Below are 14,740 nucleotides of genomic sequence, written 5' to 3'. Positions count from 1 at the left end.
TGCATTTTACAAGTTTCCCAGTCACTGGGTAAAGAGCTGAGAGTGACTCCGTGAGTAAAGATGCATACCTCTATAACAGCATTGGCTTCTTAATACTACAGAAACACAGTTTTTCCAGATTACGAGGTCCAGTGAGAGAGCGGAAAAGAGCTGTGCATCCTAAATATTACACTGGCACCTTTTTGGGAAAAATGTTGTATTATAAGAAACAAGAAACCACGCCACGCTTGTTGAAAATAAAATTAGTGCCTTGGGGAATAATATTTTTAAAATAACATCTAATTATTTAGAAAACCTGGATATTAATATATTCTTATTAATATGTCGTCTGGATAGGGGAAATGTTAGTTTGCATGTGGCAGCTCTGGTGAAGAAATTTAGGAAACTGAATCTGGAAAATCAATGAAGGGCAAGTGGCACAAACTTCCTCACGTTTTCCAAATGAACACAAACTGTACGTAAATCATCTCAAAAGGTTTTCCTGGAATCTTACTAAGTGCAAAAAAGAAAGCCATCAGATAAGTCTTGGTTTTTCATTGCACATATAGTTTTTCACGATAAGATAAGATTTATTGCAATAAGATAATAGTCCTTTTGGATCATGATCCTAGTTATACTGTGTATATTTGAATATTTGACACCAACGGTAGATGTGAGCTGTCACACACACACATTATATTCTCTATTAATAACTTTGAAAACAATACTTGGAACCCTGCACTGCACTGAATTTTGAAACTTCTCAAAGTCAAAATTTGAAAAAGTTACTTTCACACTATAGTGACTACAAAAGATAGGGCAATTGCAATGCTGCCTTAGCAGACAATCTGCGTGATAGATTTATATATTTTTGTGTAGTTATTGACATGGCTGTGAAACACTATACACACTTAAATATCATAATCAGCAGAAAACCATACAAATGGCTGTAGGATTCTATACATCACAGAGAGTCAAGGCGGAAGAGCCGATATTCTTCCCCATTAGTTGTTTTAATAGATTGAAATTTAACATGCCATAGTCAAAACTGAAGAAGCCTCTCGGATAAGGGGATGAAATGTCTTCAAGTGAAGAAATTCAAGTAAGTTTGACAAGAATTCACCATGACCTGGCTGACTGAGAACCTCCACAGACATAACATACCATAGGATTTACATTTTGCAACAGGTTATCAATGTATAATTGTTTTATTTTTTGTTTGTTTGCTCTTTGTTTTTCTTCCTGGAGTTGCTAATAAATACAATTACACACATTTATACAATGTATAAACTTGTTCAAATAGTCTTTCACGGTTGTCACTGTATTCCTCCTGCTGGAGGTATCCAAACATCCCATCGTATATTGTTTCAGGGCCACCGAGCAGTTGAAGTTGCAGGCAGAAACCTTGTGTTGTTGCCGCTGAACACAGCAACTGCTCAAAACGGATGACAGAGACAGAGCAGACTGCACCAGGAAATGGTATTGTGTAACAAGAGATGACAATGTTTGCTCTTCTTTCATACAGATAATCATTTTAGTTCGCGTTCAAACAACACATTGGTTTGCAAATGCTTCGGAAATCATCTGTCCAAATTAGATGCATTACTTGCTTGGCACAAGTGTCGCAGAAGACCCTCTCCAGGGCATTTCAAATGAAAATCCAGAGGTAAAAAGAGGTGTTTGAATGCCACAAAGGATTTTGTTGAGGTAACCACGAAAACTTTATCCACTGCCAAATGATACATCCGACACAGCCTTACCAACTAAGGAGTTCTAAATCCCACAGGCAGGCAAAGGAAGACAAACACTGTCTTCCTGAAGATGTGGACCACACAGATAAAGATGCCAGTCCGCATGTCTGACTTATTGTTCTTGGCCGAGTCAAATACTTGTATCTCTGTCAGTGATTCTCAGTCATTCTTAGTCTTGTTTTTTAAAGATGCTCATGACCGGCACGCAGGCAAAATCAAAGGACATGTATGAGGATGGCTCTGGAATTTGGAAACCTGATTGTAAGAGTTTTTCATGAGTGTTGTTTACACCCCCAACTTACGGCAGACAAACATTACACCAGTAAACTATTAATCCCATCACAGTTGCTTGCTTGCTGGAAATTTCAAAGAAAATGGCTTTTCAATTTCTCTTTTTCATTTCTTGTGGCGAAAGAAACCAATAGTCTTTTGAAGTGTTTTTTGGATAAATCTCAGTATTCCTTTGAGTTGACCAATCTAATATTAATAAAAATTTTAGCCAATCTATTAAATTTCTTAAATTCTATTTTATTTTCACAGTCTATCAGGCACATTCTTATATCATTGATTCCATACACGGACCAATGGGACACAAGATTTTTTTATGAGCGGAAAGTAATTTATTATTATGTTATTATTTATTATCATTATTTTGTTATTTTCTCATTTATGTTAAACTTCTCATTTACCAAAAGAGAAGAAATGACCCCCCAAAATACTTCCCATGCATTAAAGATGTCAAATCAGCATAACTGATTGAAACCTTACAACACATTTTCACCTTGGCCTGATGTAAAGAATATTAAATGGCTTGGCTCTAGAAACACCTATGCTTTCTCAGTCCCTTCCATCTATGTAAAGGGGCTCGAGCTCCCACCTCCTCCGAGTCAGACCTCATTTACCTGGAAACTTCTCGGCTATGACCCCAAAATTGACAAAGCCTAGAGGGGGTCTTCGGCCCTTACAGTGCGATGAATAAGGCACTGAGATTACATGTGATCCATGCTGTGCTCTGTGTGATCTTTCAGTGAAAATTTCAACTGCTGTTTATTCTATTCCTACTTACATTCTTTATCTTGTATTTTCGATATTCTGTATCCCGAGAAGCTCAAGTCGAGATACTTAAGTAAACGGATTGGCTACCATTTTTATATAGACTTATGATGCACACAATGATGAACTGCTGTTTTTTTCTGCAGGGGATGGGGTTGGAGGAGTCAAAGTGTCTGATCCTTACAGGTCTGTCACCTTGTATTTTAATGTTTGTCAAAAAAAATTCTAAAAAGCTGACAAACTGAAAGTGACTTGTATGTTTGCAAATCTACTGTCTTATACAGTCCTTAACTTCTCTAGTCCTTAGAATACCTAAAAGCCAAATTGCAGCATTTCAGTCCAGTGAAAACAAGTAAGTTTTAGATATTATTTTCACACAAGAGGGCTTAGTTCGAAGGTGAAAACTGTTAACTTCCACCTGACAGAACAAAAAAATGTAAGAATCACATCAGCTCAATTTATCGCCATGCCATGAATGACAGTACCTGTCTTTTCCTAAATATGTGCTTGGCATCATCAGCCATTGATGCCTAGCATCTCAAAAACACGACATTTTCTTTGACATATTTACAACATAACTTTGTCGTTGGAATAATTTGATTTAAACTCTGCTACGTGCCTGTTGTGCCACAGCCCTTGAGGAGTGAAGCCGTTCTATGTTCGTGGAGCAGAATTACTCCATCCTCCTCCGACTTCCTTCGTGAAGTGAAGAACACAATGGCCCTCTCTTGTGACTCCAACCCATGTGTCGTGCCAGTCACCCTTTTTTCCAGTGAAATTTCAACAGTTTGACATTTCTATATACTGCATCTTGTGCTTTAACTAAATAAAGAAACAGCTAAAGATAACAACAAGTAGACAGCAATAATAAATAAGACTAGAAAACACAAATAATTGATTGAGGGTCTTTTTAATGCCATCTCATTGTGCAATGTTCTTAGAAATCCTTGACTAGATTATAGGGTTTTGATAAAGTGTGTAGTATTGGGAGAATGCGAATAGTTTGCTTAATGGGCACGATTAACAAGCGATGAACAGGCTCTTTAATATGTGGCCAGTATATTATGGCCCTGAAACCCCAAAATTTCAGAAATAAGGCATAAGCATAGAACGTTGAACATTGCGTGTTGGGATAAATGGCTTCAATACAGAGCACATTTTGGATTCAAGGTGCTTTTAATTGATTTATTACTGCTTCAATTGCTTTTTTTTCAATAGCAGACACTGTGGTTGTTGATCCTGCCGTGGTTGCTACATCTGGGGCACAGCTTGACAAAGGGATAAGTCTAGCTACTTTTCTCTTTGAAATGCAAATGTCATAATGTCTTTTTCAGCTGAGTTCATCTTTCTTTTCCGTGCCCAGTAGCGGCTCGAGCCCTTCGAATCAAATGACATCGGGCAAGGTCAAAGCAATGAATCCAGGCCAAACGAATACACCCGCCTCTCTCACACTATACAGAAAGAGCGTTTAATATCAAATTTAAAAGCATTAGCAAAATGTATTTTTTAGTGAAGAAAGAATGTTTATATTTATTTTCACTGTTATGCTTCAAACTTTCCCATATGACCCAAAACAGAATACAACCAGCTGAGCTGACCTTGTTAGAGTGTCATCACTCTGATGGTCTAAAAGCACTGCGGGCTCACACAAAAACAGTAAGACACAAACAGACTACCACACACTCTGGCGGTTGTGGTGGGGGTTTCCTGCTTGCTGATGGCATCACACTCTCCGCCACACTCACTTTAAGACTCGCGGCACAACAAAATTACATGTCTGGGCCTCCGGGCAAAAAGTATGGGATTCAGCGCTTCACTGTACTTTGTCATAACGTCAGTTGTTTTGTAGTGTTTCTAGGCAGAAATGTGTGCGAGCTGGGTTTGGCAGGCCACCGACACTGTGCACATCACTCAGTTGTTGTGAGTGACTTTGTGGAATGGTAACTCCCACTCAAATGAAAAAGTCATGAGCAGTTAGAGCCACAAGTAGCGGTTAACGTCACCGATGTTGGGGATCCCTGATGGTAAAACTGACATGCAGTTGTTAGACATGAATATATCACTCTGACCCATTTATTTTGCTCCTTTCTGATGTTTATTTCTTTGGAACATTTTGCTGAAATGGCTGGAAACATGAAACTAAATTATTTGAATCATTGTGTCATACACAGAGAGGGGTTTTGCCCATACTTTTTTATTACTCCTTAGAAAACATGTCTTTCATGCCTAGAAATGTTATTGTGATGGTAAAATACTTCAAGTGTTTCCACTCAGGCATTTATAAAGTGTAAAATCAAAAGTGTAAACCCTGGAAAGGAACAATGAATGGTAGATGAATTACAAGTAACCTCTCCATGCTTTTCACATCCAGTTTTTTTTTTTTCATTTTCCAAAACAAAAGCTCTGAACAAATGTGTGAATTGATAAAATGGGTATGTTTTAGTAACATTTGCAGGTGAAACTTCTGCAAATAACCACGGGACAGTGACACTGTTCAAAAATCATTCCTGGAGTATTTGGACAAAAAACACAATTATTTCTAGCGCAAAATTTTATTTGAGCTTAAGAAAATATACATTGATTTTGTTTTTTTGTTTTTTTTACAATCATATTGATATCACTGAGGACATGATTGTAGGAGTTACTACTAGGAGTTACTACAATGAAACTTCTGTTGATAATAAGGGTGACATCATTACCAAATTATACCAAATTATATGAAACCAAGGTAAAATATATTCAATTATATTTTTTCTCTCCCTCTAAATATGTCGGTAATAATTTCAATTCAGGGCTTGTTATAAATAACTTGAAAAACTAAACCCTGATTTCCTGAGACAAAGTGGAGAACCAAACTGTATTTCCTTCATAAGCCAATGCACTTTATTTCTGTTTATGCCTTGTCACCTGAATTCCCTTCTTAAGGTCAGACAGAGAACTGGGCTTGCCTGGCCAACGGGACTTTTGGTTTAATAGTGGGGAGGAGGTGGGGGGGCATTGAAGGTCCTCGCAGAGATGTTTATTCTCATAACTTTGACCTCAAACATCTGCTAAAATGACAAGGAGACCTATCAAATAAATTGTGCTTGCAGCCTACATCCTCCCACAGGTTCACATTAACAAAAACCGAAGGAGGCCTTCCGTGCCAAATATCTGAAATGCTTAGTTGGGGACAGTTTAGTGTTTAGTAAGGAGCCAGTTCCTCAGGCAGCACAGCAGATCCTCTGGCACCACTGCAAAGTAAAGGAGAGTGTAAACGGGGAGGGCCATCTATGGACTCTCAAAGCACAGAGGAGCCACTGTCTCATGGCAGCAAGAAGTTAGAATAATATATATCTTGGATAAAAGCCCAATCTTTAAGATGGAGTCGACTCAGAGCAGTTGTATAAACTTCAGAGGACTTGCAGTGTCTCTTTGTGATGTCAAAAGCCCTCAGAAAGAACTAAATTTAATCACAGTGATAGACGAGAGGGGAGATTGGAAACAATAAGCTACATAAAATTAGATTTTCTTCAGCGATCGGGTTCCATGCTTTCACTTTCAAACGGCAGTCATTTGTGACTTGGAAAGAGGAGGGGAAAAGTGCTTGCGGTACTTCATGATTTGATCATGCTTTGAAATGTTAATAGGACAAAATTTGAATGTGATCCCTCTTCAAAATAAGCAGGGCCGGGGAGGGGCATATTGTGATTGGAGGGGTTAATGTTTATCCGGCATTGGGGCTCAGCTCTATGCTTCAGAGAGGTTTTTTCTGGCACCACTGATCCAAACCAGCTCAAATAAAGGCTCGCACAGTTCAAGAAATGGAGTGAGTTTCTGTCACCCTGAGTACTTCAGCAGCCAAGCCCCCAAAACAGCATAGGAAAACATGGCAGCCCCTACAGGGCCCAGAGTCAACAGGCCTCCTTCCTCTGCTGAATGCCAGCAGCTGCTTTTCCAATCACAGGAAAATCTATCAGCGGCCGGCTATGGATACACAGCAGCAGGCGATTAGATTCTCCTTCTCCTGCTCTTTAACACACATTCACACACACAATTTACCATTCTGCTATATTTGGTCTGACAGTGCGTCGGATTTTAAGTTTTCATTTATTGATTTGTCTGGAGGTTGAGCTCTCCCTTTGCTCCGTGGCTTTTCACATGGCCGTACTGTCCTATACGTAAGAAATAAATCTTTTAAAATACACGCCCGGTCAGAACCTTTTTCACAATACGCCCGATTACGTGAGAGGATTTTTGTTATACAATGCACTTGATCTGAGGTCTGAATAATCTGACACATAAAGAGTATTCTTAAACATTTTTATTTAGTGTGAATATTTTTTTTTAATGGAAGCTCATTGATGCTGTTTCAGATTTTTGGAACTCAGAAGCTTCCAATTAGTGCAAACCCGGTCACACATTTATGGAAACAATGAAAATGGAAACTAGTAGTGAAAGCTTTGTATATTGTTGTTTCTGCTATGGGATGTATTACCGCCAAACCGTAACATTAGCACAAGCTTTAGTATAACAAACAGAGAGGGGTTTTAACATTGTGTTTGTTAGCATTGCGTTAATGTCCACAAAGTCTTCTGACAACAGGAAAAGGCAAATTGAATTTCATTGGTTGTGATGAGCTAAGCTCCGACCGTACTATCTGGTTGGCACTTTGCCCCCAGAGATGGTGTGGCGAGGGGGTGGACAGGCTGTAATTTTAGGAAAGGAGGCGTAGAGCTGGAGAAGAACCAGTTAGAGTCCCCTGATGGTGTTTGTACACTGCCTCGGGGTTAAGCAGCTAAAATGTTTTCCTGTCTTTTTTATTAAAGCCTCGCATTTGATGCGTTTTTGGAAAGCTTTAAAAAGAAAAAAAAACTGAAAAATAAGAGGGACACTCTTTGAATACCCGGGTGGTCCGGTATTTTATAACTGGTGTCTGGCTGGCTTCGGCAACAATCGGATTACATGTAATTTCTCCAGGGTTTTCCTGCCGCCGCCGCCGCCGCTGCTGCTCTCAGCACAACACGACAGGGACCCTCGCACAAAGTACAGTGAAAAGTTCAAGTTTATTTTCCCAGTGCGCTTTATAATTTGACAATTAACACCTTTTACCTCATTCCAATAAAGTAAACCCGCTAGCTTATTTAGTCATGTTGGAAGGTGAAGGGTTCCAAAAAAGAGCAACCTGCTTTTTTCATCTAATGGGAACTTTGCTGACTCTGCAATCAGTGGGTGGTATTTATTCAGTGCAGCTCTGCCATTGCTTTCCAGCAAAGTAGATGTTTAGCCCGACTCAAATGTCATCTACGCTGAGTTCTAGGAGCACTACCAGTATTAATTAGTTTTACGAAGTGACCTAAATTGTCTATAGCAGAGTTTTGAAAAGATAGAATTATTTACATTGTCATTTACAATATAAATCAGAACACTAACGCTAAAATACGTAACACAATCACTAACGTTGGGTATATTTTACCAAATACAATATCCTGGATAAGATAGTTTTCATCAATTTATAGATGGGCCGATGGGAGGAGGGAAACAAACATACAATTACTGACATCAGTGATCAGCCTGAAGCTACCCAAGGACCCATAAAACACAATGAAAATCACATGACAAGAATTGTGTGGGTGAAAATCACCCGACGTTAGCGTTCTAGGGTTAATGCAGACAAGGTGTCGCCATTGTGGAAGTGTGAAAGATCAAGAACACATCAGTTTTAATCAAAAATGACTGTGGCTTTGTGTCTGATGCTGAGACTTTATTCACTCATTCATCATCCGTACTGCTTATCGTGCCCCACGGTGTCACGGGGAGGCAGGAGCCCATCCGAGCTGTCATACTGTGAGTGGAGGCGCGTTTAAAAAATGTCCTGTAGGTAGGCACAACAATAATGCTATTGTTTCTGTAATGGAAATTTTAAAATGAACTGGGAACTTAATTCCATAATGTGTTTTGTTGCTGTGAAAGTTTTCAAGGTTGTTTATCTGTAGTTGATTGTATGTCTATAAAGCTCTGTCCAAAATGGATATTCTTTGAGTCTTGTGAAGAACCGACACACTCAATGACTGCTTGTGTGTGTGTGCGTGTGTGTGAGACAGTGCAGTGCTTCTTTTACCGTGCGTAAAATCCGTCATGGAGTTTGTGACATAAACAGTGCATGATCACTCGTCATCCCAGTTTTTCCCAGCGTAGATTAGAGATAAAATTAAATTTGAGATTCTGTTAATGCACAGAGGATAGTCACTCTGTTGAAATGAGAAATGACAGAAGTATCTATGTGGAAATTAAAAGGAGAGGAGAGCTTTAGAGCAGACTGGAAATTAAATTCGGCCCTGGCAGTTGGTGCTTGGACCAGTCTCGTTACACATCAAGTTGTTCAAACATCAAGAGGGCCAAAAAGCTTTTCTTTTTTTTTTTTTTTCATTTTTTCTGAAGATTGACCCCATAAGGTGGACCAGCCCATTACACAGTTGCCAGGTTACTTCTCTGTTTGAATAACTTACCTTGTTGACTATTCTGCTTTTGATTGGTTTAAGAAAAGTACATACATTTTGAAATGGCTTGAAAAATAAATGATAAAGAAGAGAGATGGTAAAAGGGCAATGAATAAAAAGAATAAGAGCAAAGAATAAAAATATTTTAAACATCTCACCAACGTACAAACTAATTCAGTGTGACTGCAGTCTATTAACAGATCCAATCAATGGGTAATGAAAGGTTGAAATAGAACAATCTTTTAATGGCGCCAACTCTTTCCACTGATACAAATCACTACTGCAAGCAAATCTGTCACATTTTTTTGTCTTTAAAAACATTTAAGACGCTAAAGTTGAGCCTAATTTATACTGGAACACTAATCTTTGCTGAACATAAGCCAGCTCGCAAAATCAAAGCCATCATCAGTGCAACCAAGCAAGCATTAGTGAAGGTTATGTTTATGATTGGTTTTATCATTCAAATGGGTGATATCGTAGATATGAGGCATTACCTCATATCTGCGAATATCCATTCGGTTTGTGACTTATGCCGAGGGGGCGTCGTCAAACAAGCAATCTGGAATCTGTCAACACCTCTGCTCCTTCAGCTGGGAATTCCTTTTGTACCCTAGCCACTCTGGAGCGTCTCCAGATGGAAAGTGCAGTGCGGTGGAAAGTGGCAGCAAAAAAAAAAAAAAAAAAGATTTTTGTAGTCTACAACTTTGTCCAAATTAGCATTCCTTCCCCCTAACGCATAGACAAAGGAGAACGTCATCATGTGACGAATAAGGGACACACTCCGGGCAGGATGTCAATTAATGTTAACAAAGTCTATCCAAGAAGAAATGACAGGGCAAAACGGGGACTGTGGAGTGATTTTTATTTCTATTTTACTGCTGGAAAGAAGGGTTGGATGTTTTGACGAGCTGTCGAAAAGGCCTTTTTCTTGCCACCTGATTTCGTGGAGGTAGGAAGGTGCCGCAAGGGGCGCTTCTCCAGTAAGATCATTTCTCATCATCCACTCAGGCCAGCAGTCTGGCCAGGATTTGGTTTTCTCACATAGAAAGGGGACGGGATGGAAGGTTTGGGAGGCGGAGCACAGCAGAGGCTTGAGGGATGGACAGGAGGTATGCCAGTTCCGCCAGTGGGGGTGATGAGTGGGAGGTTAGCTGCTGGCTGCTCAACAGTAGCATTCTTTCACACATAGCTGGAAGTAATCAGCAGTTCAGTCCCGAACGAAACTGTGAGCTCCTTCTATTTGCTTTGGCTGCATCTGCCTCTGATTCCCCACCCTCACCCCCCTTCACATGCAAAGGCCCCATTTGCTCTTGTAGTCAGGAGGAGCCCAACTCCTTATCCTGCCTTCATACACCCCCTCATCCATCCGTCCACACCAGTCAACTCCAAATGATCTCAACCTAGTTGCCTAATCAAAGTGCAACCGATCCTCATGTTTCCATCCTCCCCGCAGGAGAAGACAGTCAGACGGAGAACAAAAGAAGGTGAGAAGACAGAAAAAGTACGTAGGGTCTTGTTTGAGGGGGTGGAAGATGGGCCGAGAAAGACGACTTTTCAGATAATTTGTCAAGCAATTATCTACTCTCGGATGACTGCGCCCGTTTAATGGAAGGCATTCCTCCCAACGCATCGCCTCATGCCATATTTCTAAGAACCCGTTGAGTACAGACAGAACTCATCAGTTCAAACTTACGAACATGCTGCAGGGATAAAACAGATGCTGTAGGTTAATTCTTCCTCACTGAGGTTGAGAGCAGGATGTTGCATAAGTCCCAAATCCCGGTTGAGTTCAAATGGCTTCATTGGCACCATAAAAGTAGCTGCAAAGATGCCAGAACTCTCTGGACCCTCTCTTTCTTAGTTAAAACGAGGACAGAAGTGGATGTAGTAATAACTGGTTCGATGCAGAGAGCTATATTTTTAAGTTCTTGTGCATTTCCTCAGCCCTGTTAACTTTTTTTTTTTCTTTCTGTATGCAACACAGGAGCCTTCTGGTCCAATAATTTGGAGTCAGAAATCACTGTCACACTTTACGGCAAATGGAGACATAGATGAGAAATACTCTGGGCTGCGGTTTAAATGAACCAGTGCCGTCTGAGACAAGATGTAAATAAATGGGAGTCGATAACTGTGAAGTCAAGTTAGGGCCAATCCCTGTTTTGTAAGCACTGATCATGAAAAATAATGTTACATGCTAGCTTCATGCTTATGGGCTTGTTTTTTTGTGTGTATTAACAGCCTCATTTTCACAATTGTTTCCTCAATACCTGTGCACAGTATATTCCGTCGTGCACATTTAAGCTACAGCTAACCAAACACAGGTTTCCGAATTGGCTCAATGTACCACTACTGTGAATTTAGTCATAATTGTTTTTCCTCTGATTTTGAAAAAGTGTTACAGGGATAGGGGTTTCACATTCCTTGTTTTTAAGAGTGAACTAAATTAACACATTTTATTGTTTCTTCCAAACGCTACCTTTGCAAAACATCTCACAATTTCCAAATCATTCACGGGTCTGCCAGTTACATTCTTTTCAGTCTTTTTCAGTTATCACCTCTTGCAATATAAGTGATTAAGCTCAACTTCGCCTGATAAGTCAGATTAGCCTACAACTTTTCCAAGAGCAGTGAATCCTGGGACAGTCAGAAAGGGCTTGATGACCACATTTCATTACAGTCATTTGTCAGACTCTTTTATCCAAAGCGACTCACAAAAAGTGCAATTCAGTCACCGAAGATCCGAAGTACCAGTAGTCGGAAGTCAGAAGTGACCGCTCAACCAAATAGCCATCTCAGAACCATGTACATTCATACATTCATTTCATCGTTAATATTTCTTTTTTTCGGGTTGGGGTTGGGGGCTAAGTGCAATTAGTAGGGTAGCGCTTGGTGAAGAGGTATGTTTTCAGCTTACGGCGTAAGATGGGCAGCTACCCCGCTGTTCTGACCTACTTCGGGAGTTCGTTCCACCACTGAGGAGCCAAGATCGAGAAGAGCCGAGACCGGTTCGATCGGCAGCCGGGGGCTCTGAGTGATGGGGTGGACGGTCGCCCAGAGGTGGCAGATCGGAGGGGACGGGTAGGAACATGTGGCTTGACCATATCCTGGAGATAAGACGGGGCTCTCCCATTCACTGCCCAGTAGGCAGCACTAGGGTCTTGAACTTGAGTGTAGGGACATAAGAAGGGGAGTTGTGTGGGAGAATTCGGGATGGTTGAACACCTGGTGGGCTGCCGCTTTCTGAATAAGCTCCAGAGGCCTGATGGTCACTGCTGGGGCACCGGCAAAGAGGGAGTTGCAGTAGTCCAAACGACAGTTGTCTTATTAATCATGTTTGCCTCATCAACGTTCCCCTTGCATGCAGGGTTCAACTTTTGATCCACATCCCCTGGCTGCACTGTCTTCACCAAAAAAGGTATGGCACCTTTTCATGCTTACGGGAGGCCAGCTTAAGTCCAACCCCAATTCCATTGCTTTCCTATGAGCGTGCTCATCTAGTTTGTGAACTGCAAGGCAGCGAAGCCTTGGCTGTTATATGCCAGGCTGTGTCCAAACCTGTTGTTATGCACGTTGTACTTCAGTAAGCCACCACACCTTTGAGAACCACTGTCAAATTTGTGTTGTAACCAGGGAAATGTGTGAATATGAGAAGGACAGGGAGAGGTTTTGGAGAAGAGAGGACTTATTCACGGGGCTGCTCTACTGTTCACCCAAGGGGTCTGCTAATGGCAGTGTCTTTAAACAGCAGGGCTGCAAATGTCAGTCACCAGATGTGACAGTCAAGCAGCCAAGGAGCTCTGGTACTGTGTATTTCCTAGAGCATCTCAGTATTTTTTTTTTTTTTGCATTCCTCATATGGGATGGAAATAAAGTATTGTTGTTAAGCCAATCAATCAAAGGTAGGTATCTGTCAAATAGGAATCCCTCCATAAAAAAAAAGGTTTTACTTTGCTCAAGTTCAGATTTTAGCAATGGTCTTTGTGTCCAGGGTGCTAGTGATGCCATAAAATAAATGACTACAATCCTAGGATACTCACTTGCAGCAACTGATGCTGAAGAATCTGAATTTCAGTGGATTTGTGATTCTCAACCATCAAATGCTGTAATTACCTTTCTCTCTTACATGAGAGAGCATTTTGATTCTAATTCATCGAAAACGATTTGGGGTGTTGAGGTCCGTGTGTGTCAGCCATTCTTACACTGAGCTATTACTTACATGTTAAATCTAAATACTTTCTAGATCTTTGTCAGCCACCTTGTGTTGTATACACTTGCCCTCTTCTTTTAATGTGTTAATTTTCACTTTGACAGTTTGCTTAGCTTTGCCATGTTTTGTTTTATTAAGCTTCCATTAATTCAAATTATAGTCAATGCTCCTCTATTGCAGTTAGGTCCCACTCCTGCCTTGAACCTAAAAACAGTGCCCTGAACGTCTGAGAAACAGTTCTTATTTATGAACCCTTGGAGATATACTACACAACTAGTGTACAACTCTGACAGAAAGTACACTATGTTGATGTTGGTAATAAAAAATAACAACTCTATATTCATGGCTGTTAGATTTTTTTTAAAACAGCTAAGAGTGGCAAAATTATTTTCCTCCTCTTTAACCTGGAACACAAGACTGTCCCCCATGAGGCTAGGTTAAAACTTGTTTTATTCGAGCCAATGCTTCGGACTACGCTCACTGAAAAATGTCTGCAAACTGTTTTGTGAGGATGTTTTTGTCAACTTGCTTGCCTTCAGCCGGCCGGCCTTCGGCAGCTAAGACAACAGCTAAGGCTTATGCTGAAACCCTGTTCCGGGGCTGCTCATGGTTACCACCATATTTGTCCTGCCACGAGGCGGAATCGCCTTATGCCACCCTTTTGTTTTTCCTATCCTTCTGTATTTCTCCTTACATCTGGAGGTCATCCTACTGAACCCCAATAATTTGCCCTTGAGCAGCCTCCAAGCACTCTTGAACTGCAAAGACCAGGCCTCTGGACTCTCTTTTGATTTGACTCCAGAGTTTCCTGTCCTCCCCTCTGAGTTTACCTCGCACAGTCGTCCAAATAACATTTTCTTTTTTTATGGACTGATGTTTTGAAGATGGGATTTGCTATTTTTTTTTCCACCTTTCATCTCATATAACATTGTCCTTATGTATAAAAAATATTAGCCATGAGCATGAAAGTGTTACTTAAAAAAATTTGGACGAGGCATAGATATATCAAAATAAAAGGAAAAACAATGTCAAATATTTTTTGATACTTTGTGTTTAATAGCTTTGCACCATTTCAGGGAGACCACACGGACTGAGCAAAGGAACAGATGAAAACATTCTGTCGACCAGATACCTGCTCACCAGGATCAGAACCATAAAAAAATAATTTCTATTTAACATATAGGAAACTGATTTTGAGACTTCTTCCACGGATAATCAATGTCAACAAAATAAAAATCACCCTAAACTAAAACAAATTTCAACCCCAATGC

The sequence above is a fragment of the Fistularia commersonii genome, chromosome 11 (genome assembly GCF_037954325.1).
Source record: "Fistularia commersonii isolate RoL2024-O1a breed Wild chromosome 11, RoL_Fcom_v1.0, whole genome shotgun sequence".
NCBI classification, from domain to species: Eukaryota; Metazoa; Chordata; class Actinopteri; order Syngnathiformes; family Fistulariidae; genus Fistularia; species Fistularia commersonii.
Note: the sequence above shows the minus strand (reverse complement) of the source record.